Genomic DNA, 24,395 nt, shown 5'->3' on the forward strand with positions numbered 1-24,395 from the left:
GCTTTCACACCAGATGTGGAGAGTGCTGCACCATGAAACCCATTCATTTCAATGGATGCACAATGGCAGTTTGTTACAATAGAAATGAAGCACTGTTCACTAGCTTGTGGCTCAGTTGGCGTTTCTGTGTGGAGTTTGCATGTTCTCCCTGCGTTCGCGTGGGTTTCCTCCGGGTGCTGCGGTTTCCCCCACAGTCCAAAGACATGCGGTACAGGTAAATTGGGTAGGATAAATTGTCCGCAGTGTATGAGTGTGTGTGTGAATGTGTGTGTGGATGTTTCCCAGAGATGGGTTGCGGCTGAAAGGGCATCCGCTGCATAAAAACTGGCTGGATAAGCTGGTGGTTCATTCTGCTGTGGTGACCCCAGATAAATAAAGGGACTAAGCCGACAAGAAAATAAATGAATATTACAAATATTACAGTGGTTAGCACTGTTGCATCACAGTAAGAAGGTCGCTGTTTGGGCATTTCTGTGTGGAATATGCATTTTCTTCACATGTTCACGTGGGTTTCCTCCAGATGCTCTGGTTTCCGGCAATGTGCTAAGACATGCGCTATAGGAGAATTGAATAAGCTAAAATGACCGTAATGTATGTGTGTGAATGGGTGTGTATAGATGCTTCCCAGTACTGGGTTGCAGCAAGAAGGGCATCTGCTGTGTAAAAATTATGCTGAATAAGTTGGCGGTTCATTACGCTTTGGTGACTCCTGATGAATACAGGAACTAAGCTAAATGAAAATGAATGAATAATTATTACAAAGCATTTTCAGTTTTGGTTTTCAGTCAAGTGCATCCAGAATTTTTGATTTCAGCCAGAATTTTAATTTCAGTGCATTGCTAATTTAAAACGTAACTGTAATGACATGCAGTTACTCATATTTTGTAGTTTAAATGCATAATAAAGTTACAGATTCTCCGTTGTTTCCCAATCCTGGGTTTAACCTTCAAAATTCCCCAGCCTATATTAATTTTCCCTGGGGACGGGGCCCAGTTGTGGCCTAGTCGCCTTTGTTTTCCTCCAACCCTGTCATTTCCCTCTCTCTCTCCCTTCCTCTCTCTCTCTCTATCTCGGCCTCAGTCAAGTTCAAGGATATCCTCAATTGGGTGACTGCAGGTCATTTCCTTGGACCTTTGAGTGCTGTGATGTTGGTTCACCGGCAAACCTCCACTCTGCCACCAGCCTATAAACATTTGGTAAAGGGATTAAGTCACGTGTGCACCTTATGAAAATAAATCCGGAGCATTACATTTGGTTATAGAAGGGAATTCTGCCGTGTTGCAAATTTCTTCTCCTCCTAAATGGAGAAAAGGTGATTCTTTTACGCATCTTGCTGACGGTGAAAAAAAAAATTATAAAAAAAATAGATAGATAGAGAGATGCTGCTACAATTTCTGTCGTTGGTAACATTGATGGATCAACATCATGTGTCTTACTTGAGTGGAAATGGAGGACAGACAATTGGCTAGTTGTTACTCACAACCAGAATCAGTCTGCTTGAAAATGAAAAACAACCGGAGGAGGGAAAAAATTAAATAAATAAAAAAGTAAATAAGAACAGAAAATGTTTCCCACCCCAAGCAAAAAAGATTAAATTAAACTAGTTTATTCTAGATGTGTCTGGAATGAACACAAAGCTAGAAGATGGGAAGAACATCTGAGGAGGAAAATATTAGCTTTTTGATCCTGCTTTTCAAAACATGCCATTTCTTTAAAAAATTTTTTATTAAGAAAAGAAAACATTTTGAAAGGATAAAGGCAGGATTGATTTTTGCCATTTCAGTGAAAGATAAACTCCTACAGCTTTTTATCACATATAAATGAATTATGATGATTTCAGATCATTAATTCAGGATGTAAATGGAATATTACTCTAACAATAGCTCCAGATTAATTCACCAGAAGCATATTTCTGGCTTCAGCCAGTAAACAATATTTGCAATTTATTCCAATATCTGCATAAAATCAAATATACATGTCTGATCTCGGAATTTCCCTAATGGTTGAATGGAGTTTAATTACAAACCCCAAATTACTGTTGCACAAATCATTAGCATTCTGTAGCAGTTGCAATTGCTTCCTACTAATGTTTTATATCTACAAAAAATATGAAGCATCAAAGCCATAAAATATAATCTGTAAAAAGTTATACAGTGAAAGAAAATCAAATCTATTTATGCTAGCATTTATAACCATGAAAGAATAATTTTAAAACAATAAAAGTAACAATAAATAATAGTTTGTTCTATAAATTATTTAAGATTTTAACTTGATTTACAGAATATTCCCAAAAAAAGGTCATTAAGTGTTTGTCAGTTAATATGCTAAAACATTTCAGACATACTCAGAAATAAGAATCATTTGATGACATATTAAACCCTACTACTATTTGTCGATAATTCAGTCTTTATTCTTTGTCACTTTGCTTTAAACCACAAGGTTTTATCCATTTGTCAACAATCAGCTTTTAATCTCACAAAAAGGAATACAATTCAAAATGATCACTTAAAATTTTACATAAGTCAGAATTGGTATTTTGCTACATTTCTTTAAGGAAAATATATTATGCTGAATGGTAATTATCATTTCACCCATAATTTAATATTTTATTTTTTTTAAAGTTCGAGCTTTTAACATATAATATTGTACATTTTATTTGATATGTTTCTGGACAAAACATTAGACACTGGACACACAAAAATACTTTAGGATAGTTTTTGCAATCATGTATTTGTATTATCAGTTGTATTCCCACATGAACTAAAGACAATAGTTTACATTTAAATTCAAAATATTGTTATTAAGATTTTTTTTAATAAGAAGTTATTAATAACGATGCCATGCTTTTAGAAATGTTAATATAAATTGTTGTGCAACACAATACCATTAACTTCAGAAGAATTGATTTGAAGAATATTACATGGATTAACTCTGATGTCCAAACACAACAAATGACAACATTTATTATTCTGACCAGCTGTCGTTTATGTATATATGTATATGTGTATATAGTATAATAGAATAATAGAATTATTAAACCCCCTGAACTATTAGCCCCCCTGTTTATTTTTTCACCAATTTCTGTTTAATAGAGAGCAGATTTTTTCAACACATTTCTAGACATAATCGTTATAATAACACATCTCTGATAACTGATTTATTTAATCTTTGCCATGATGACAGTAAATAATATTTGACTATATATTTTTTAAAACATTTCTATACAGCTTAAAGTGACATTTAAAGGCTTAACTGGGTTAATTTAGGTTAACTAGGCAGGTTAGGGTAGTTAGGCAAGTTATTGTATAACGATGGTTTGTTCTGTAGACTATCGAAAAATATATAGCTTAAAGGGGCTAATAATTTTGACCTTACAATTTTTTTTTTAAACTGCTTTTATTCTAGCTGAAATAAAACAAATAAGACTTTATCCAGAAGAAAAAATATTATCAGACATACTGTGGAAATTTTGTTGCTCTGTCAAACATTATTCAATAAATTTTACAAAGAAATTTAATTTCAAAAGGGGTTTAATAATAATTCAGATCTCAACTATATATATATATATATATATATATATATATATATATATATATATATATATATATATATATATATATATGCAATCTTTATCTCTAAGGCACAGAGGCACAGCATTATGTAAAACTATGGATTATGTTAAGGTGGTCAGGGATAGTGATGCTGCAGGGAGATGGGGGGGGCTCTATAGGGGATGTATTGCTGTCTGTTTGTCTCTATATGTACATGTCCATCTATCATGCCATCTGCGAGTCTATCAGTAGCTTCTCGAATGTGTATGGGGGAAATAAATTTAGCCCCCCGCTTTAAAAATGCACATACATTTCCATACATTGGGGGGTGAGTTAAAGGGGCTTAAACCTATTTCCCCAACAAACCCAAAACACCAACAGAGGGAAGATAAATGCGTCTGTCCTTTTTTTCCAGCCGCTGCTGAAAATCCCCCCATCGCAATATTTATCTTAATAAGGGGGCGCAGTGACAGGGACCGCTATTGCACACGGCCTCACCTGCACATTTTTAATCCCACTCCGCCTTATCATACAGGGTGGGAAACCCAAATGAAGCGGAGTCCTCACCCTTTCAGGACACAGAGTCTGCATCTCACATCTATTCAGCATTCGCTCAGCTGTCACAACACCTTTCCTCATTTGCAGATAGTTTACCTGTACACACACTCTCTTCCTGCCTTTATTTACTTGCTGATTCGTTCTAAGAAAGGTGTTGTAACAGAAGAAGGAGAGTCGCTTTCTAGATTAGTAGATTAAATAACATTTTACTCAACAAAAATGTCTGCTTGGTCGTGCTCTTTCTATCGGTTGTCAACTGTATTATTTTAAGTTGAGACACCGCAGGGAAAATCATGCACATGTCACTTTTCAGATTTGGAGCTTTTTAGCTTTTCATAACGTGTTGTTTTCAGTGCATGTAAAGAAAACATCAAAAAAGCACCCTTAAATGTTTCTTTTGTTGTACTTTATCAATTTGTTTCTGTAGATTTCCAGCACAATACATATTTTGTTAAAGCCCATATTCTCAAAATGAGCTTTTTCTCCCGCACTGTCATAAATCTCCACCTCAGCAGCTCTTACATACATCAAACTTCAGTCTTATGAATGTTTACAAATGTCGGAATGTTTTTACCGAGGAATTTATTCTGGCAGATCATATAACATTTTATTTTGCAAAAAAAATAAAAAATAAAAAAATCTGAATATGCAGATATATTTCCCCTTGCTGTTTGCAGTGAATAATGGAGAGTTAAAAAGAAATTCACAAAATTCCTTGGATAAATAAAGACATAAATTAAAAAAAAAAACTCACTTCTTTTCTAACCTGACTTCTAATTTCTGGCTTATAATTTTGGGCAAGAAATGTATGCAAATTAACAAGTATTTAACAAAATAATGCATAACATTTCAAAATAAAAAAACCTGTTATGTAATCAATCAACTGGGGAAGTTAATTTCTCATTCATTTCACCTACAGTGTCTTGAAACATGATGGGTCGCAGCAAATGTGCGATCCTCTCTTTCATCTGAAATGCAGGGACGGGTAAGGACAAATACGCACAGACAAAAACAAACAAAAAAAAACAGGTTTTCTATCTTCCAGCAGCATCTTTTCTACAGACCGGTGCAGTGGAGAGAAAAAGGGAGAGAAATCAGAGGGGAGAGAAAGCATGACAGAGTAGGTTGCCATTCTGTCACCTCGACCTCTAAACATGGAGTGTATCAAGCTCCACTGGCTCACTTTGACACACACACACACACACACACACACTTGCAGAAAGAGACTCCTGCGCATCTACATAACCACTCGAGCAGCGCACATATTAAACTTTACTTTCACATTCAGGTCTGTTCCTATTCAAAGTTTTGTTAGGCTCACTTTATTGTCAGTTTTGTGTGATTGTGAAAGTTATGGGCTGTTCCTCCGCAGAGGTGAGGGTGACATGAGCTTAGTCAGGTTCTACGGATGCAGACAGAAACTTTAGCATTTTCTAAAAGAGATTTAGGCAGAAATGATCTCTGCAAAGTTTTAGTGCTATTTATTACTGTTACTGCTGTGTTGTGTTTTTTTCTGATATTCACTTTGATGAAGATGATGATGATCATTATTATTATTATCAGATTATAAAATATGGAAGGTAATTAAAAGATGGATTAAACAAAAATGTATCCATTAAAAGAATGATTTAAAAATACTGATCTATTATTATTATTATTATTATTATTATTATTATTATATAAGTTTACACAATATATACTACAGCTGAAGTCAGAATTATTAGCCCCCCTGAATTATTGAACCCCCTGTTTATTTTCCCCCATTACTGTTTAACAGAGAGAAGATTTTTTTTCAGCACATTTATAAACATAATAGTTTTAATAACTCTTTACTAATAATTCATTTATTTTATCTTTGCCGTGAAGAAAGTAAATAATATTTGACTAGATCATTTTCAAGACACTTCTATACAGCTTAAAGTGATATTTAAAGGCTTCACTAGGTTAATTAGGTTAACTAGGCAGGTTCGGGTAATTAGACAAGTTATTATATAACGATGGTTTGTTCTGTAGACTATCGGAAAAAATGTAGCTTAAAAGGGCTAAAAATTTTGACCTTAAAATAGTTTTTAAAAAATTGAAATCTGCTTTTATTCTAGCCGAAATAAAACAAATAAGACTTTCTCCAGAAGAAAAAAATATTATCAGACATACTGTGAAAATTTTCTTGCTCTGTTAAACATCATTTGGGAAATATTAAAAATAATTAAAAAAAAGAAAAAAAATCAAAGGGAGTTTAAGACTTCTGACTTCAGCTGCATGAATAAACATTAAAGGTATTGTAATTATTATAAAGGTATGTATTATTGTATAAACAAATGATATTAGTGAATTAAACAATAATAATAATTTATTAATAATATTACTTTATATTTTACTAATAATTATTGTAAATATATCTATATGATCAATTTAAACATAATAATATCTAATTTAAAATTGATCTTATTTTAAAATGTATCATTTACACGCACATCCATGTTTGTTAACAAATTGATAACCCTGATGAAATGAAATAACTTAAGAATATGTTTTCATGACTTTTTTCATCTGTTTACTGTTCTGAAAAAATAACCAAACAAAAACCTTATTATTATTAGCATCATTATCAATAATAACAATAATTATTAGTAGTAGTCTTCTTACACTGTAAAGAAGCTTTTATTCATCCAATAAAAAATAGGGTAATGGTTCACATTTAAATTTGATCACTTGAACCAATGAAAAATAAGTAATTTGCCTTAAACATTATTTTCTATCTCCATCAGACCAATTTTATATAACCTGGTACAAAGCATAGTTGTCTTGTTGAAGACAAGAAAGTCAGTTGATTTAATTTCTCTTTTTGAAGAAAAGCTTTAATCAAAAAGCTTTAATCAAAACAACAATTCCCATAAAATGTTCATCCAATTAAAAAAAATAGGGTTATGGTTTAACATCTAAATTTGATCACTTGAGCCAATAAAAGACAAATCTTTAACCCTAAAAAATATTTTTCCTTGAAAGTTTTTTTTTCCTGTTTAATACGGCTGCTCTGGCCTGTGTGAATAACCTTGTGAATAATCTGTACATTGGTCAAAACTAAAATTTCTTAGTTGAGCTCTTAATCAAAAACATTTATATTTAACTGTTTTGAACTTAAAATATATTGCATGAAAAATAAAACAAATAATATTCAACTGAAATGAAGGATAAATTGATGTTACTGTTGTTGTTGTTGTTGTTGTTGTTGTTATAATTGCTTTTATATATTCCCAGGTCTTTGTTTGTGTTTTAAGCCCACTGTAACAAAGAAAACAATGTAAAAATAACACTAATATTTTTCAAAAGTTAACACACCACCCACAAATATGCAACACAATGTGTACTTGTTATGAACACAACATTCCCCCGAAATAAAAGATGTGGCCATGTTGTTTGAAGAGTAGCTGAAACTCAATCTGTTCGAGTATGAGCCAGTTGTGCTCGAGAGGAGAGGAGAAATAAAAAACATCCCCATGCAAACTCATCCTTTCTTTCTTTCCCATGATCCTCTCAATCCCTCTTTCTCTCTTTCTGATTCCTCCCAGCCCTCAGATTGTCAATCAACACTGTGAGCTGATAAATTAGCACAAGTGTTTCTCTGATACACTGAACCACATCCTCACACGCGGATAGAAATCTGTACAGCCTGGAGAGATCACTAAAAACCCAACACACACACACACACACACACACACACACACACACACACACACACACACACACACACACACACACACACACACACACACACACACACACACACACGCACGCACACACACACACACACACACACACACACACACACACACACACACACACACACACACGCACGCACACACACACACACACACACACACACACAGAGAGCAAAAAATACTTGAGATTTCAATCCACTGAGTATGGCAAGCCATTTTTACAATTCATCTATAATATGTACTTGTAACTGTCTAGTATTTCAAGAATTACCACTTTACATACTTCATTACTACCAGTGAGTGTCCCTTAGAAACTAGTGCTCATTCTTCACATGCTAGTTCTTATCAGATAATAGCACTCATTCATTTAATACTGGTATTTATTAAACAGACACTTAGTCACTAAATGATAATCTCCTTTAAATAAATAGTGGTGCTTATTAATTTGATAATACTATCTATTTACTATAGTGGTAATAGCACTTATTTCAATAGTGACTAGTAAGTACTCTATTGATACTAGTGACACAATAACATTTTCAACACAGGCTCATTCTGAAAACGTAGCCCTATATGCATTTCTGGAGAAGGGTAATTATCTAGCCAGAAGTATGTATGGCTGCATTTCGTCTTTAAAACGAACACTACGGGGCGATATGACACAATCTTTTTTGCCCTTACAAGCTGACCGTTTACTTCCGTATGAACGGCTTTCCTGCTGTTACCAGTTCGTCTGATAGCTTGACGCACAATTTAGACCAGTGGTTCTCAAACTTTTTTCACCAAGTACCACCTTAGAAAAAAATCGTCTCTCCAAGTACCACCTTACGACGCTATTTTTTAACCAGTATTAAAAAATAGCGTCGTAAGCCTAATTAAGCAGCTACAGGTGTGCACAGTTTTAAAACGATGCAGATTACTTCCTATTAGTAAGAATATGTATTATTGTCAGTCACTTTAAACATTTGGAATAGTCTGAACATTAACTGTGCTTGCAGATAAAAAAAAAGTTTTAGTTAAAATGTGCTTTTAAAAGTTCATTAAAAAAATGGCGCTGTTCTTAAAAAGTAAAAAGAAAACTGCTGTACTTAAATCTAAAGTATTCATAGTAGCCTATTCATCAAAAGCTGGAAATGCTGCTTTGACCTTATAAATATAGGCTATATGTCATATTCCTACACTTTCAGACAAATCTTGAAATAAATGTTAAATGTACATGACAGGGTTTATACAGGCACAGCCTAATGAAAATCAATTACAGCACCTATTTTTTTTTTTCAAGACTGACATGCTATGTATTAAAGACCTGAAATGTATTCTCAGCAACCCATAAAACATTGCATAGGAATAGATACAAATAAAAACCATTAATAATAATATTTATTAATCATATAATAAACCTGCACTAAGTGCTTGTGAAATCTTTTTTGTACTCAAGTAAAAATACTATTACACTGCTAAAATAACACAAATTTTAGTAAATAATACTAATATTAGGTAAAAGTACAAATTACTCTTTTAAAAAGTACTAGTTGGTTACTTTTGAAAAAAAAATCAGATTTTCCTTATGAAATTACTTTTCTTTAAGTGTAAACCTGATTTAATGGTTTGATTGCTTAAATCCCAAAGCTACATGTATAATTTGCACTAACAAAGGAAGTATAGTAAATTTTTCCTTTCATGACAATTAATCTTTTTCAATAGCACTGGTAAAACTACCAAATAATCTTTAAGGCCATAGAGACACTTTTTGCCCATTTTTAAACAAAATATATTTTTAAGCTTTGAAAGGTTAAAGTATATGGTAAAAAGATTTCAATTTAGCCTTTTATTTACATATTTTACACTATTTTCTTTACAATATGGCAAATTTGTTTCTTAAATAGCTGTACATCACATGTAGATTTTATTTTACACTTGATCTTAATCTAAAATAGAAATGTAAAAAAATACAAGTACACTGTCAGTAAAAAAATAAAACAAATGACTTCATTTTACTTGAGGTATTTGAAATATGACGACACTACATTTATCAAAGCAGTGCTTTAAGAGCCTTATTGTAAATTGTGATAAATAAACAATAAGTAGGCTAACAATGGATTGCTTTGACCTGTAATGCTTTAGGACAGATCAGAATACAGCTAAATGTATAAATCACACAAATACCTCATCCAGAAACATTTCCAGCATAATTATTTTGTCGTAAAGAAATAAAAAAATGTTCCACCTTTGCTAAAAGTAAGTTTCACTTCACAACACAGCCAAACAAGAAGACCATTAGCATTGTCATCGATCATGTATCAATCTATTTCTAAATATTTGATAACTTTGAATACATTTGACTAAATTTAGTCAAGGAGCAAAGATAAATAATGTCTACTTTAATAGTGAACAGATTGCGATTGTATTCTATCTGAGCACACAGGCGATCATGAGAGGACTTGCAGTTCATTTGAAAAAAAGCCTATTTAAGAGCTCGCATATCTGTTTTAGCGATTTGCGTACATGAATGCGCTCTCGTGTTAAAATAAAGCACTCGCCACATTTGCAGAAATGAGTAATTGCGCAATACCTTCATTCCCGCGCCGCCATTCAGAATGTATTTAGAGGAGTGACAGGTCAGAGGCGAGTCGACTGGCTGTCGGAGAGTGAAACGTGTGTGTAGATCATCAAATAGGCAGGAAATATGTCCGCGGTTTAATTACTCTGCTAGACATCTCTGTAGTGAAAACATCCGAGAAGCATTATTCCAACAAAACATTTGTTTTTAAGTTGTTTTTTCTGTCTCTGCAACACAGAAAGCCTTTGTCCCGCCCTTACGTTTCACGCAACTAGACAAGGTCGACTGTGATTGGCTACTTTTCATGTCAGTCAAATCACGCTTCAGAATCAATTCTTAAACTTCGGAAACTGATTTTCAGCAGCTTATGACACAATGCACTAAAATAAACACTCTAAGCACAGCGCTGTGATCGTACGCTTCACAAAACAGCCAATGCTGATCACATCAATGTTATATTACGCATTAAAGGATTAAAAGTGTTAATTGCTTCTTTCATTATTCAGCGATTTCTCCGCGTACCACTAGGAGGAAGCCCGCGTACCACTAGTGGTACGCGTACCACAGTTTGAGAACCACTGATTTAGACAATAGCTCGTCTTCCACCATGTAGTTCGAAATGTTGTGTTATGTGATTTTAAAGGACTTTCTGAGAGCTAAAGTGGCAGTTTGCTGATTTTCTTTTGATCTTTTGCAATTTTGTTTATTTTTGATCGAGCACCTGCATTTGAGATTTTAATATGTGCACACATTTCTGTTTTGTTTGTTTTAAGACAAAAACAAAAGCCAAATGGATTGCTTTTCAAAACACTGCTGCTGGGTTTAGGGAAGGGGGTGGGCAGGTAAATCTTTGCTTTTGAAAACACTATTGGATGGGTTTAGGAAACGGGGAGGGTGGGGTTATCGGTCAGTTAATCAGTCAGTAAATCACTCAGTCGACAGCGGCTTCAAGTGGATTTTCGTGAGATGGCACTCGCAAGAGAAATTAGAGATCTGAAAAAGCATATACAGCGGCCTCTCGTGAATTTGCGAAAACAAAAACTGCAAAAAAAAAAAAATCAATAGAAATCAATTTTACTAGTAAATAAAAAATGAATTTTGATAAAAAGCACTAGTATCTAACAAACATAAATACAGGTTTATATACTATGAATATGTCACAATTAGGTACCATTATCTGGATAATAGTTTGTGTAATGAATATAAATTGTATGTAATAAATTGGAAATAATATCAAATGAATAAACACTAGTACATAATAAATAAGAACAAATATTTAATATGTGAGATTATCTAATAATCAGATACTAGTATACATTGATAAGTACTTGGTATACAATAAGTACTAAATAACCAGTAAATTTCTTTGAGTACATAAAAAGTATTTATTAGTCAGAGTTGAAATACTTACTAGCCAAAAACAGAAGCCAAAATCTCATATTTGTTACTAATAACTAATGAAATAAGTTCTAGAATCTAATGAATATTTATTAGGACCCATTTAATAGGTACAAGTATCTACCAAATAAGTATCCAATGAATGAGTACTAATATCTAAAGCAGTGGTCTCAAATCAATTCCTGGAGGGCCACAGCTCTGCATAGTTTAGCCCCAACCAGCTCCAACTCACACACCTGCTTAATAGTCTCTATAGTCTTGATTAGTTGGATCAGCTGTGTTTGATTGGGGTAGAAGCAAAACTGTGCAGAGTTGCAGCCCTCCAGGAATCCAGTTTGAGACCTATGATCTAAAGGATTAATACAATTGTTTAATTGAATTCATGTTCATTTCTATAGTGCTTTTACAATGTAGATTGTGTCAAAGCAGCTTAACATAAAAGTCGGTCCAGTTTTTAGAATTGTCTATATAGCTATGGTATCTAATAAACAAGAACTAAACTAATAAATAAACACTAGCATCTTATACATAGATATAATAGTAACTTAAAAAAGGCATCATCCATATTTAATAAATACCAGTAAATTATATGAGTATCTAAAATAAGCAGCATGAAAATAGATGATTTATAGAAAGAACAGCTTGCCATACAGAAGATCAGAGCAGAAATAGAAATTGCTTTTGCTTTTCTTAAGGTTTGGCGATGTGTTTTGTGTGTGTTGTGTGTGTGGATGTTCAGGGCCCTTTCATTACAAGTGGAGGCAGATCTTATTACCTGAAGTATACAGACATATGTTTCTCATGAAGGGCCTTAGCGAGTCAAATGAATTCTCTGAAGTTACATGCGACTGCTACTCTTCTCTTTGAAATTGGGCACACCGTGCACCATAATCAATAAGTCAAGCTATCACACACACACATGCATTTATATATATAAATATAAATACACATATATATATATATACACACATAACAGATCCCTTGGCATTTTAGATGAAAAACTTCTATTTAGTTTATAATAAATTCCGATTCACTTTGTAAACTGGAGTCAAACTGAAAAGCACTAAACTATGTAAAGTGGTTAAAAGAGAAAGGAAGTACACAAGCTCTCCAGTATTTACAAGTTGGATGGACATGCTCGATGAATCTTCGCTTCGCTCTGAAAATAATTACTTTCATCATGGTTGGGTGCCAAACTAAGCCACATCCCTTCTAAAATTTCAAAGCATGAGATGCCATTTTAAAAGCAGATTTTTAAATAAAAAAAGATGCCTGCAGGCTTTGTACATAGAAATTACGGCATGACATGAAAGAAAAATGTTTATTTGATAATATGAATAATAATGATGACAATCATTAATATTAATAATATTTATTATTTAATTATATAATAATAATAATAATAATAACAGTTAGATAGATTTCATGCTTTAAAGGATTCCAATACTCAATTATTATTATCATTATTACTAATGTTTATTTAAATGTTATATTAATGCATTAATGCATATACAAAATATTTCATAATATATAAAATAATATATCTACATATATAATAATTAATAGATAATACTATACATAATTAACTTAATTAAATATAATAATAAATGGTTTTGACCTAAATTGTTTTCAAAATGAAAAATAAATAAGTAATAAAAAATCTTTTTTTTTCTTACTCCAAAATATATTATTTTAATAATAAATATTATAATTAATAATAATGTTATCCTGGAATTAAGAAATGTATTTATTATTTAATTATATAACAATGATAATAATAATAATAATAATAATATTAATATTATTATTATTATTATTATTATTATTAATACTACTACTACTAATAATAATAATAATAATAATAATAATAATAATCAGTAGGAAAAGCAACAACTTTATGGATAAACTGTGCCACTTCCAGGACATGTGCTACTGTTTTGTGTGTGGGTGTGTGTGTGTGTGTGTGTGTGTGTGTGTGTGTGTGTGTGTGTGTGTGTGTGTGTGTGTGTGTGTGTGTGTGTGTGTTATTTTTGGTGGATGCCGTCTGCAACTCGTGCTGAACATGGCAGTGTGAATACCAGCCGAAGACACAAACTGGCAGCAGAGACTTTGATTCGCAAATCGTCTCTTTTTTGCATGACATTTAAATGCTCTCCATGAAAACTGACACATGCTGCCAAGATGACTGTGATGCTTCAGCAGCAGGACAACAAAGCAAAACTCTGACGCTGCCAAAGAAGAGCAAGAAAACACGGTGAAAAAAGTGCAAAACTAAAAACACACGCACATATACAGCTATGGGGGAAAAATTAAGGTAACACTTGCCAATTTTTTGTTATATTCTGTAAACCATGAACATTTTTTCCAAATGTACTATACAATACATGTATTTAATTTTTAAATGAGCAATTTGTAAATAAATAAAAGTTAAAAGAAAGAAAAAAAAGATTAATATTATTACTTCTACTTTTGTTATTATTATTATTATTATTAATGTTCTGTTTTGTTGTAGTAGTACCAATAGCAGTCATTGTTGAAGAAGTAGTAGTTGTAGTAGTAGTAGTTGTAGTAGTAGTAGTATCAGTAGTAGTAGAGGTTTTATTAGTAGTAGTAGTCGTTGAAGTAGTAGTAGTAGTAAGAGTAGTATCAGTAGTAGTAGATGTAGTAGTAGTAGTAGTAGTAGTCGTAGTATTATCAGTAGTAGTAGTAATAGACATTGTTGTAGTAGTATCAGTTGTAGTAGACGTGGTTGTAGTATAGTATCAGTAGTAGTATTGGTTCTTGTATCAGTAATAGTAGACATTGTAGTAGTAGTAGTTGTCGGTGTAGTAGTATCAGTAGTAGTACAGGTTGTAGTAGTAGTAGTAGTCGATGAAGTAGTAGAAGTAGTAGTAGTAGTAGTAGTCATAGTAGTAGTATTATCAGTAGTAGTAGTAATAGACATTGTTGTAGTAGTATCAGTTGTAGTAGACGTGGTTGTAGTATAGTATCAGTAGTAGTATTGGTTGTTGTATCAGTAATAGTAGACATTGTAGTAGTAGTAGTTGTCGGTGTAGTAGTATCAGTAGTAGTACAGGTTGTAATAGTAGTAGTAGTAGTAGTAGTCGATGAAGTAGTAGAAGTAGTAGTAGTAGTAGTACCAGTAGTAGTAATAATAGACGTTGTTGTTGTAGTATCAGTCGAAGTTGATGTTGCAGTAGAATCAATCGTAGATGTAGTAGTAGTAGTCGTTGTAGTAGTAGAAACATTAGTCGTTGTTGTTGTAGTAGTATCAGTAATAGTAGATGCAGTAGTATTAGTCGTTGTTGGTGTAGTAGTATCAGTAGTAGTAGAGGTTGTAGTACACTTACCCGTTGTTGTTGTAGTAGTAGTAGTAGTAGCAGTAGTAGCCATTGTTGTAGTAGTATCGGTAGTAATAGACATTGTTGTAGTAGTAGTCATTGTTGGTGTAGTAGTAGATGTAGTAGTAGTCGTTGTTGTAGCAGTAGTAGTAGTAGTAGTAGAATCAGTAGTAGTAGTGATAGACATTGTAGTAGTATCATTTGTAGTAGACGTTGTTGTAGTGTAGTATTCGTAGTAGTAGTCATTGTTGTAGTATTATCAGTAGTAGTAGACATTGTAGTAGTAGTAGTCATTGTTGGTGTAGTAGTATCAGTAGTAGTAGTCGTTGTTGTAGCAGTAGTAGTATCAGTAGTAGTAGTGATAGACATTGTAGTGGTATCAGTTGTAGTAGACATTGTTGTAGTGTAGTATCAGTAGTAGGAGTAATTGTTGTAAGTAGTATCAGTTGTAGCAGACATTGTAGTAGTAGCAGTAGTAGTAGATGTAGTAGTAGTTGTTGTAGCAGTAGTAGTATCAGTAGTAGTAGTGAAAGACATTGTATTAGTATCAGTTGTAGTAGATGTTGTTGCAGTATAGTATCAGTAGTAGGAGTCGTTGTTGTAGTAATATCAGTAGTAGTAGACATTGTAGTAGTAGTCATTGTTGGTGTAGTAGTATCAGTAGTAGTAGATGTAGTAGTAGTCGTTGTTGTAGCAGTAGTAGTAGTAGTAGTATCAGTAGTAGTAGTGATAGACATTGTAGTAGTATCAGTTGTAGTAGATGTTATTGTAGTATAGTATCAGTTGTAGTAGCCATTGTTGTAGTAGTATCAGTAGTAGTAGGCATTGTAGTAGTAGTAGTAGTCATTGTTGGTGTATTAGGATCAGTAGTAGTAGATGTAGTAATAGTAGTAGTCCTTGTAGTAGTAGTAGTAGTAGTAGTAGTAGTAGTATCAGTCTTTGTTGGTGTAGTAGTAAAAGTAGTAGAGGTTGTAGTAGTGGTAGTAGTAGATGTAGTAGTAATAGTAGTCTTTGTAGTAGTAGTAGTATTAGTAGTATTAGTAATAGACGCTGTTGTAGTAATAGTTGTAGTATATTATCAGTATAGTAGTCATTGTTGTAGTAGTATCAGTTGTAGCAGACATTGTAGTAGTAGTAGTCATTGTTGGTGTAGTAGTATCAGTAGTAGTAGATGTAGTAGTAGTCGTTGTTGTAGCAGTAAGTAGTAGCAACAGCAGCAGCAGTAGTAGCATTAGTAATTTCTGTAGTAGTAGTTGTAGTAGTCATAGTAGTAGTAGTTGTTGTTGACAATGCTATTATTAATGTTTTCCTTTTTTACTGTCATTATTACAATCATTGTTATCACTCCTTAACACTGATTGCTCTGCACTGATTTGTTACTTCACTCATTTATTGACTGTTACGCATGTTGTTTATATGTATGTATGTATGTATGTATGTATGTATGTATGTATTTCTCTTATCTACTGTATGTACTCTGACCTGTCCACCCAGTTACCTTTACATGCACAAACACAAACACACGCACGCACCTGCCAGTACCTGACTGTATTGTTGTTGTTTTGTTTTCTTTGTCAATATGTGTACCTCTTGCATATTTTAATAAAGAAAATAAAACATAAAAAAACAATAAAAATAAAAATAAAAACGATGACATTTCTCCTTCTAAATGATTTATTTTTCATTAAAACAACAGTAAAAATTGTCAAGGGGCAAAGTAGAAGATATTCTGTAAATAGCAATATTTTTTATACTTAACTTAAAAGAAATTTGATGATAAATCCAAGTTATCCAGGGAAACTAGAAATTTACAAGTGGTCTCATCATTTTTTCATAGCTGTACAAGGCTTTAGATTCATTAATTCTGAACCTGTTAGCTACATTTAAAGAAAGAACCTTCCGGGTGCAATAATCTATAAGATCAAGCTAAGTGCTGCATCTGTGAGGAAACCCGATCTCCCGGATCAAATGGCAGCAATTAAGATGTCAAAATGGTGGGCTAATTGTGTTCAGACTCATTAACAGATCCGAAAAGCAGGGTAACAGGATACAAAAGAGAAGAAAATAGTTCAAAGAAAGCCTTAAGTGTTGCCATGAAGTCGATCTCTCATTATACACCAGATTGTAATTAACTGAGGAATAAAGAAAGCAGCGTTTGGCATAAAACAGCAGTAGTGTTCATCAGAATTCAATTTCGACTCATCTACGAAAACAAATATCTCAGCTTCTGCATCCATTCACAAAAGCAGAGCGTTTATCTTGCCACATTTACTCGCAAATACCCCGTTCGGGAAGTCTGGAACAACACTAAAGCACATGCTCTGGCTACAGCGCTATGTCATTTTTTTGTCACCTTGTAAATCCTGACATTTTTCGAAGCTTTTTTTTCACCATATGAGGTGGGAAACGCTCAAATGCGTCTAAAGAAAAGACCAGAGGAAGAGTGTGAGCTGTCTGCCACTAATGCTACGCAAAACTGTCTGCTTTTTAGTTCAGGCTTCCCGTTTCAAGTTGAAAGCAGTGCAGATTGTGCCTCAAAGTTAATGCTGCCATCGGAATGCTAATAGTGCTGAATTTCTGAGCGTCAGAATCATTTCCTCAGCTGAACTGCTGTTGATTCAAGGAGCGATGCCAGACTGTGAGCTCTGCTGGATCAGAGCTTCTTTAATTCACCAAAAACAAAGATTTACTTGTAGCTTTAGGATATGTTGCTGATATTAAACAGTTATAGAATAGGCTTGTTTTGTATTTAAAAAAAATAATAATAATTTAAGAAACAACAAGGAATAAGGAAGTGGCACCTGCAAGGTGGAGGAGGCTGACCGTCATCATAAAGCTCAGATTAACTGACATTAAACACATTCCCTCTGCATACCATATGTTTTTATTTACATGTCATAAACACTGGTTCTGCTTTACTTTTTTCATTATATTTTTCAGGTATTTAATTTACTCCCTGGCATATTAAAGAAATGTTTCACTTAAATACATTTACTCATTGTTTTCTAACTGAATATGGTTCTGTTGTGGAACACAAATGACTACATCTGTCTTTCTTTCTTTCTTTCTTTCTTTCTTTCTTTCTTTCTTTCTTTCTTTCTTTCTTGAGGAATTTCTTAAAATAAAATGATCCTGACGTCTCTTTGCCACATAATGAAAGTAAATGAGAACTGTGTCTATTGATTTATGTTATAATTTTAAAGTATCATTCTGTACCATTCTTGAAAACATAAAAAAACTTCACATAAAATTGCTTTTTTTTATTAAATAGCGGTTTACTGAAAAAAAAAGCTTTTGCTCTGTGTTTAAATAAATTGAAACTAATATTACTTTCCAAAAGAAATGCATCAAAACAGCATTGTTTGAATTTTCCAACACAAAGTCTGAAAGATAAGGCCTTGTTTCTTACAAAAGTAACAAAACAAAAAAAAAAAAAAGTTTCTTTCGTTCATACATTTTTAATAACACACCTTAATACACAAAACAAACAGGAACTTTCTGTTACACAGAAAAATTAAGATCTGCAGCTAGGAAACTGTAGTGCAGTTTGACAAATGAACACAATATGACCATCTAAATTAACCAAAAACTGGACAAGATGTCGAAGAATGTGACTATAAAAACACTGAATGCTCATTCCTGGCTGGCTGTAGCCAATTACAGTTCAATACAGCCATCAAAAACATAATTTCCTTGCAGCTTATTTAAGTTTGTAACCGTGATGAAGGAATTGCTGCTGCTGTTTAACTGCATTTACACATCATATAAACTCTTCAAAAGTGTTTCATCTTTAGACTCAGTCTTAAAACTGACACTATGATTGCTAAATAAACCAGGACTAAATGTTGGTCCCGTCTTAAAACTGACAGTGTGAATGCTAAGTGAAACAGGAAAAAACATTGGTTCCGACTTCAAACTGAAAGTGTAAATGTTAAGTGATTAGGACTAAATGTTTGTTGTGACTTACCACTGACAGTGTGAATGTTTAGTGATTAGGACTAAATGTTGGTCCCATCTTAAAACTAACAGTGTGAATGTTAAGTGAATCAGGATTAAATGTTTGTTCCGACTTAAAACTGACAACGTGAATGCTAAGTCAACTAGAACTAAATGTTGGTTCTGTCTTAAAACTAACAGTATCAATGCTAAGTGAACTAGGACAAACTGTTGGCCCTGTCCTAAATCTGACAGTCTGAATTCTAAGTGAATCAGGACTAAATGTTGGTCCTGTCTTAAATCTGACAGTGTGAATGCTAAGCAAACCATGACTAAATGTTGGTCCAGTCCTAAATTTGACAGTGTGGATGCCAAGTGAATCAGGACTAAATGTTGGTCCTGTCTTAAAACTGACAGTATGCATGCTAAGTGAATCAGGACTAAATATTGGTCCTGTCTTAAATCTGACAGTGTGAATGTTAAGTAAATCAGGACTAAATGTTGGTCCTGTCTTAAATCTGACAGTGTGAATGTTAAGCGAATCAGGACTAAATGTTGGTCCTGTCTTAAATCTGACAGTGTGAATGTTAAGTGAATCAGGACTAAATGTTGGTCCCTTCTTAAATCTGAGAGTGTGAATGCTAAGTGAATCAGGACTCAATGTTGGTTCTACCTTAAAACTGACAGTGTGAACGCTAAATGAGTCAGGACTAAATGTTGGTCCTGTCTTAAAACTGACAGTGTGTATGCTAAGTGAATCAGGACTAAATGTTGGTCCCTTCTTAAATCTGACAGTGTGAATGTTAAGTGAATCAGGACTAAATGTTGGTTCTACCTTAAAACTGACAGTGTGAATGCTAAATGAGTCAGGACTAAATGTTGGTCCTGTCTTAAAACTGACAGTGTGAATGCTAAGTGAATCAGGACTAAATGTTGGTCCTGTCTTAAATCTGACAGTGTGAATGCTAAGTGAATCAGGACTAAATGTTGGTCCTGTCTTAAATCTGACAGTGTGAATGTTAAGTGAATCAGGACTAAATGTTGGTCCCTTCTTAAATCTGAGAGTGTGAATGCTAAGTGAATCAGGACTCAATGTTGGTTCTACCTTAAAACTGACAGTGTGAATGCTAAATGAGTCAGGACTAAATGTTGGTCCTGTCTTAAAACTGACAGTGTGAATGCTAAGTGAATCAGGACTAAATGTTGGTCCTGTCTTAAATCTGACAGTGTGAATGTTAAGTGAATCAGGACTAAATGTTGGTCCCTTCTTAAATCTGAGAGTGTGAATGCTAAGTGAATCAGGACTCAATGTTGGTTCTACCTTAAAACTGACAGTGTGAATGCTAAATGAGTCAGGACTAAATGTTGGTCCTGTCTTAAAACTGACAGTGTGTATGCTAAGTGAATCAGGACTAAATGTTGGTCCCTTCTTAAATCTGACAGTGTGAATGTTAAGTGAATCAGGACTAAATGTTGGTTCTACCTTAAAACTGACAGTGTGAATGCTAAATGAGTCAGGACTAAATGTTGGTCCTGTCTTAAAACTGACAGTGTGAATGCTAAGTGAATCAGGACTAAATGTTGGTCCTGTCTTAAATCTGACAGTGTGAATGCTAAGTGAATTCGGACTAAATGTTGGTCCTGTCTTAAAATTGACAGTGTGAATGCTAAGTGAATCAGGACTAAATGTTTGTCCCATCTTACTAGTAAAGTTTTAAGTGGTTAAGTAAACCAGGATTAAATGTTTGTTCCAACTTAAAACTGATAATAGAATAGAAGTAGAAGTACAGCAGCACTGCTCAACTTTTCTTCTATACCTGCTTGATATATTGAATATGTTCAACAAAAATGAAACACTGTTATCTGACATTTTGTTTCTTTTTTGTTCATCCTTGTTTAGGAGCTACATTGTATAAAGTGTTATAGAAATAAAGGTGATTTGAATTGAAGAGTGACACACATAAACACTGAATTATGTTTTATTTTTTTTTTTAAATGACACCTTTCAGATTTCAAACTGACCCCTGATCAACCAAACCCTCTGCAAACGCTAACAGATGTTGAAGCAGACACACAGACACATGCAGCTCCTAATTAAACTCATTTAGCTCATTTGATTTCCTTGCAGACACCAAGGATTTGGGGAAACCCATGTTAAGCCCATCATTAAGAGTGTTTAAGACAAACTAAGGTGGAACAGAAATGACTATTTGACAGCTGACACGAGAAATAATAACAGTGTCCAGGTGCTTGAGGAGTTTACATTGATCAAAGTGTGTATGTGTGTGTGTGTGTGTGTGTGTGTGTGTGTGTGTGTGTGTGTGTGTGTGTGTGTGTGTATGTTAAATGGGGAAGCCAAGAAGTCAGAGTATATCTAATATGTGAGTTGAGCTCAGGCAATCAGCAATTACAGCGAAGGTTTTAGTGATGGCAAATTGCATTAGCATTTAAGAGCAGAGCGAGGAAAACATATCCAGCCAGAAGAGTTCCCAACGAGAGCAAGATTAGGTTTCACCTATTGATTTTTGTTTTGAACTGATACATTAGTGAACCTAATGCTTTAATAATTTCAAATAATTCCCCCCCAATCCCCCCCAAAAGTCTTAATAAGAACCACGGACTAAACGCCTAAGTTATGAGTAATGTGGACACAAGTGTTTTAAAGATGATTAAATTGACTGATGAATGAATGAATGAATGAATGAATGAATGAATGAATGAATGAATGAATGGACGAATGAATGAACCAAGGAAACAATTAGACACTACAGACATTTTTATTTGCATTATTTATAAATTTTATTTAGTCATAGCGTTGGGGTAAGGCATCACAAGTAACGCGAGCTACGTAATAATATTACTTTTTAAAGTAACAAGTAAAGTAATGCATTACTTTTAAAAATTAAGTAGTAGTAGTTGAGTTATGTTTAAAAAATGCAATGCAGGTTACTTTTTAGTTTAGTTTAGTTTAGTAGTAATTCATTAAAAAAAATAAATTGCTGCATTGAAATGATCGCAGTCACGTTCAATCCCACACACAATGAGAGAATGCAGGAACAGGCAGAAATGAAGACGGCAGAGGATTACAATGCTGCAATAGAAAATTCTCATTATTTTAAACAGATGGAAGAAAAAGAAGAGAGGATTATCCAAATGGACACTTATTTTTACTTTTTAATAAGACAAAAAGTACAGAAGTAGCAAACATATTGCTAACTGCCTGCTCTACCAAATGGTTGACCATATTTTGACTGTTTTAAATAATGACTGTTAGCATTGTTGGTTTGCAAAAACAACAACAACAAAAAAAAAAAATCGAACAAACATAATCCTGTTGCACTACTATATTTTATTTTGGTTTTATTGTAAAAAAAAAAAAAAAAAAAAAAAAAAAAATATATATATATATATATATATATATATATATATATATATATATATATATATATAAATATTTTATATATTTTATATATATATAAATATATATATAAACATTTTATAGCGTACTTGAAAAAAAAAAAGATAATTTAGTATTCAAAAATGTTTTATTTTAATCATGTTTTTTAATAATTTGGTCTTACCCTTCATATTTTCAGATTTTTTCATAGTATGAGACTATCAGATACTTTTACCATAAAATGACATATCAACCATTTGGTAGAGATTAATATATTAAAAATTATGGGTTTTAAAAAATGTGTTAATGCATTAAGTGTGTGAACTAGTGACATTTGGAGTTAAGAAATGCCATTAAAAAACTTTAAATAATACTTAACATAAAAAGTTACTAAGTAATACACCTTTTTTGGTGAGTAACTTAATATTGTAATGCAGTACTTCCTAAAGTAACTTTCCCTAACAATGGTCATAGTTTAGTAAATTTGTCCACCAAGTTAAACAACTAGAAAATTCATTTTCTTTTTTAAAATACATTTTTAACATACACTACATTACTTGTCCAAAGTTTGGGGTCAGTAAGATTTTTACATGTTTTGAACTAAGCTTATCCTGCTCACCAAGGCTGCATTTATTTAATCAAAAATACAGTACAAACTGTAAAATTGTGAAATGCTATTGCACTATAAAATAACAATTCAAAAGCAGTTTATCATTTAATTTAATCATTTATTCAAGTGATTTTAATGATGGATGTTCAGCTTCATTACTCCAGTCTTCAGAGTCACTTGATCCTTCAGAAATTAATCTAATATTTATTATTATTTTTATTATTATTATTATTATTATTATTATTATTATTATTATTATTATTATTATTATATTACAATATAATAATAATTTCATTTGAAAATTACATACAACAAGTAATAAATAAATATTTAATAATTAAGTATTTAACAATTTCTTTACATTTAATGAATTGTAACCGAATTGGTAAAAAGAATAAAAAAAAAATAAAAATAAAAAAAAAACATGAAAAAAAAGATTCCATACTTTTGACTGGTAATGTGAATATGACAGCAAGATGTGGCAGAAAAATAAAAATTCATATAATAGCAAAAGAAAGAAAGAAAGAAAGAAAGAAAGAAAGAAAGAAAGAAAGAAAGAAAGAAAGAACGAAAGAAAGAAAGTTTGTCTTTCATTTAGCTTCTAGTTTAATTTAAATTTGAAATATTGTATAAAAATTTTAGTAGTTTTTTCAAGCAAAAATATCCTTCAAAATCTTCTGTAAAATATGATTTTGTCATCATAACAATCGTAGGAAACAATATGAAATAATTATACCATTATATTTGTGTCTCCTTTTTATGTTGCATTTTACAAAAATAATAAAATGATTAACAAAAACTTTAATATTGTACTTACTTGTACAATGCTCATAAAACAAAGCAATTCCTGCATTTACAACCCAATTTTTTAAAACATCTATAAAAAAACCATCACAGCAAATATTCTTTTCTCATAAAAGAATTTCAGGAAACAATATAACAACATTTTGTCTTTTAATCACTGTGTTTCCCATTCTTTGCAAACCATATTCCTCAATTCATCCCAAAATTGCAGATTTGTATAACAGACTGAGAAAAAGAGCGGGTTAAAAGAAAGGAAAAAGCCTTTGACCATGAGCATTTCCACTGAGACAAAGTATGTACTCCCCTTCTTTCTTTCTTTCTTTCTTTCTTTCTTTCTTTCTTTCTTTCTTTCTTTCTTTCTTTCTTTCTTTCTTTCTTTCTTTCTTTCTTTCTTTCTTTCTTTCTTTCTTTCTTTCTTTCTGTCTGTCTGTCTGTCTGTCTGTCTGTGTGTCTGTCTCTCACCACAAACCACAGGCTGTTCAAGGCAACTTAGAAATCTCTTACATCTGGAAGAGCCATAA

The 24,395-nt window shown here is 32.6% G+C and overlaps 2 long non-coding RNA genes across 6 annotated transcripts in view; one reads left to right on the forward strand and one right to left on the reverse strand.

Moving 5' to 3' along the window:
- The window catches only part of LOC137489241 (uncharacterized), a 327,340-nt gene that overhangs the window by 16,542 nt on the left and 286,403 nt on the right, over positions 1–24,395 (reverse strand). The gene's annotated exons all lie outside the window — the stretch shown is intronic.
- Positions 16,612–22,430, forward strand: LOC147838053 (uncharacterized). The gene is made up of 3 exons (XR_015525488.1): positions 16,612–19,535; positions 19,589–20,075; positions 20,723–22,430. It is a non-coding gene; the product is annotated as an uncharacterized LOC147838053 (long non-coding RNA).

This window comes from Danio rerio, chromosome 24, assembly GCF_052040795.2.
Source record: "Danio rerio strain M-AB ecotype USA chromosome 24, GRCz13ab, whole genome shotgun sequence".
Classification (NCBI taxonomy): Eukaryota; Metazoa; Chordata; class Actinopteri; order Cypriniformes; family Danionidae; genus Danio; species Danio rerio.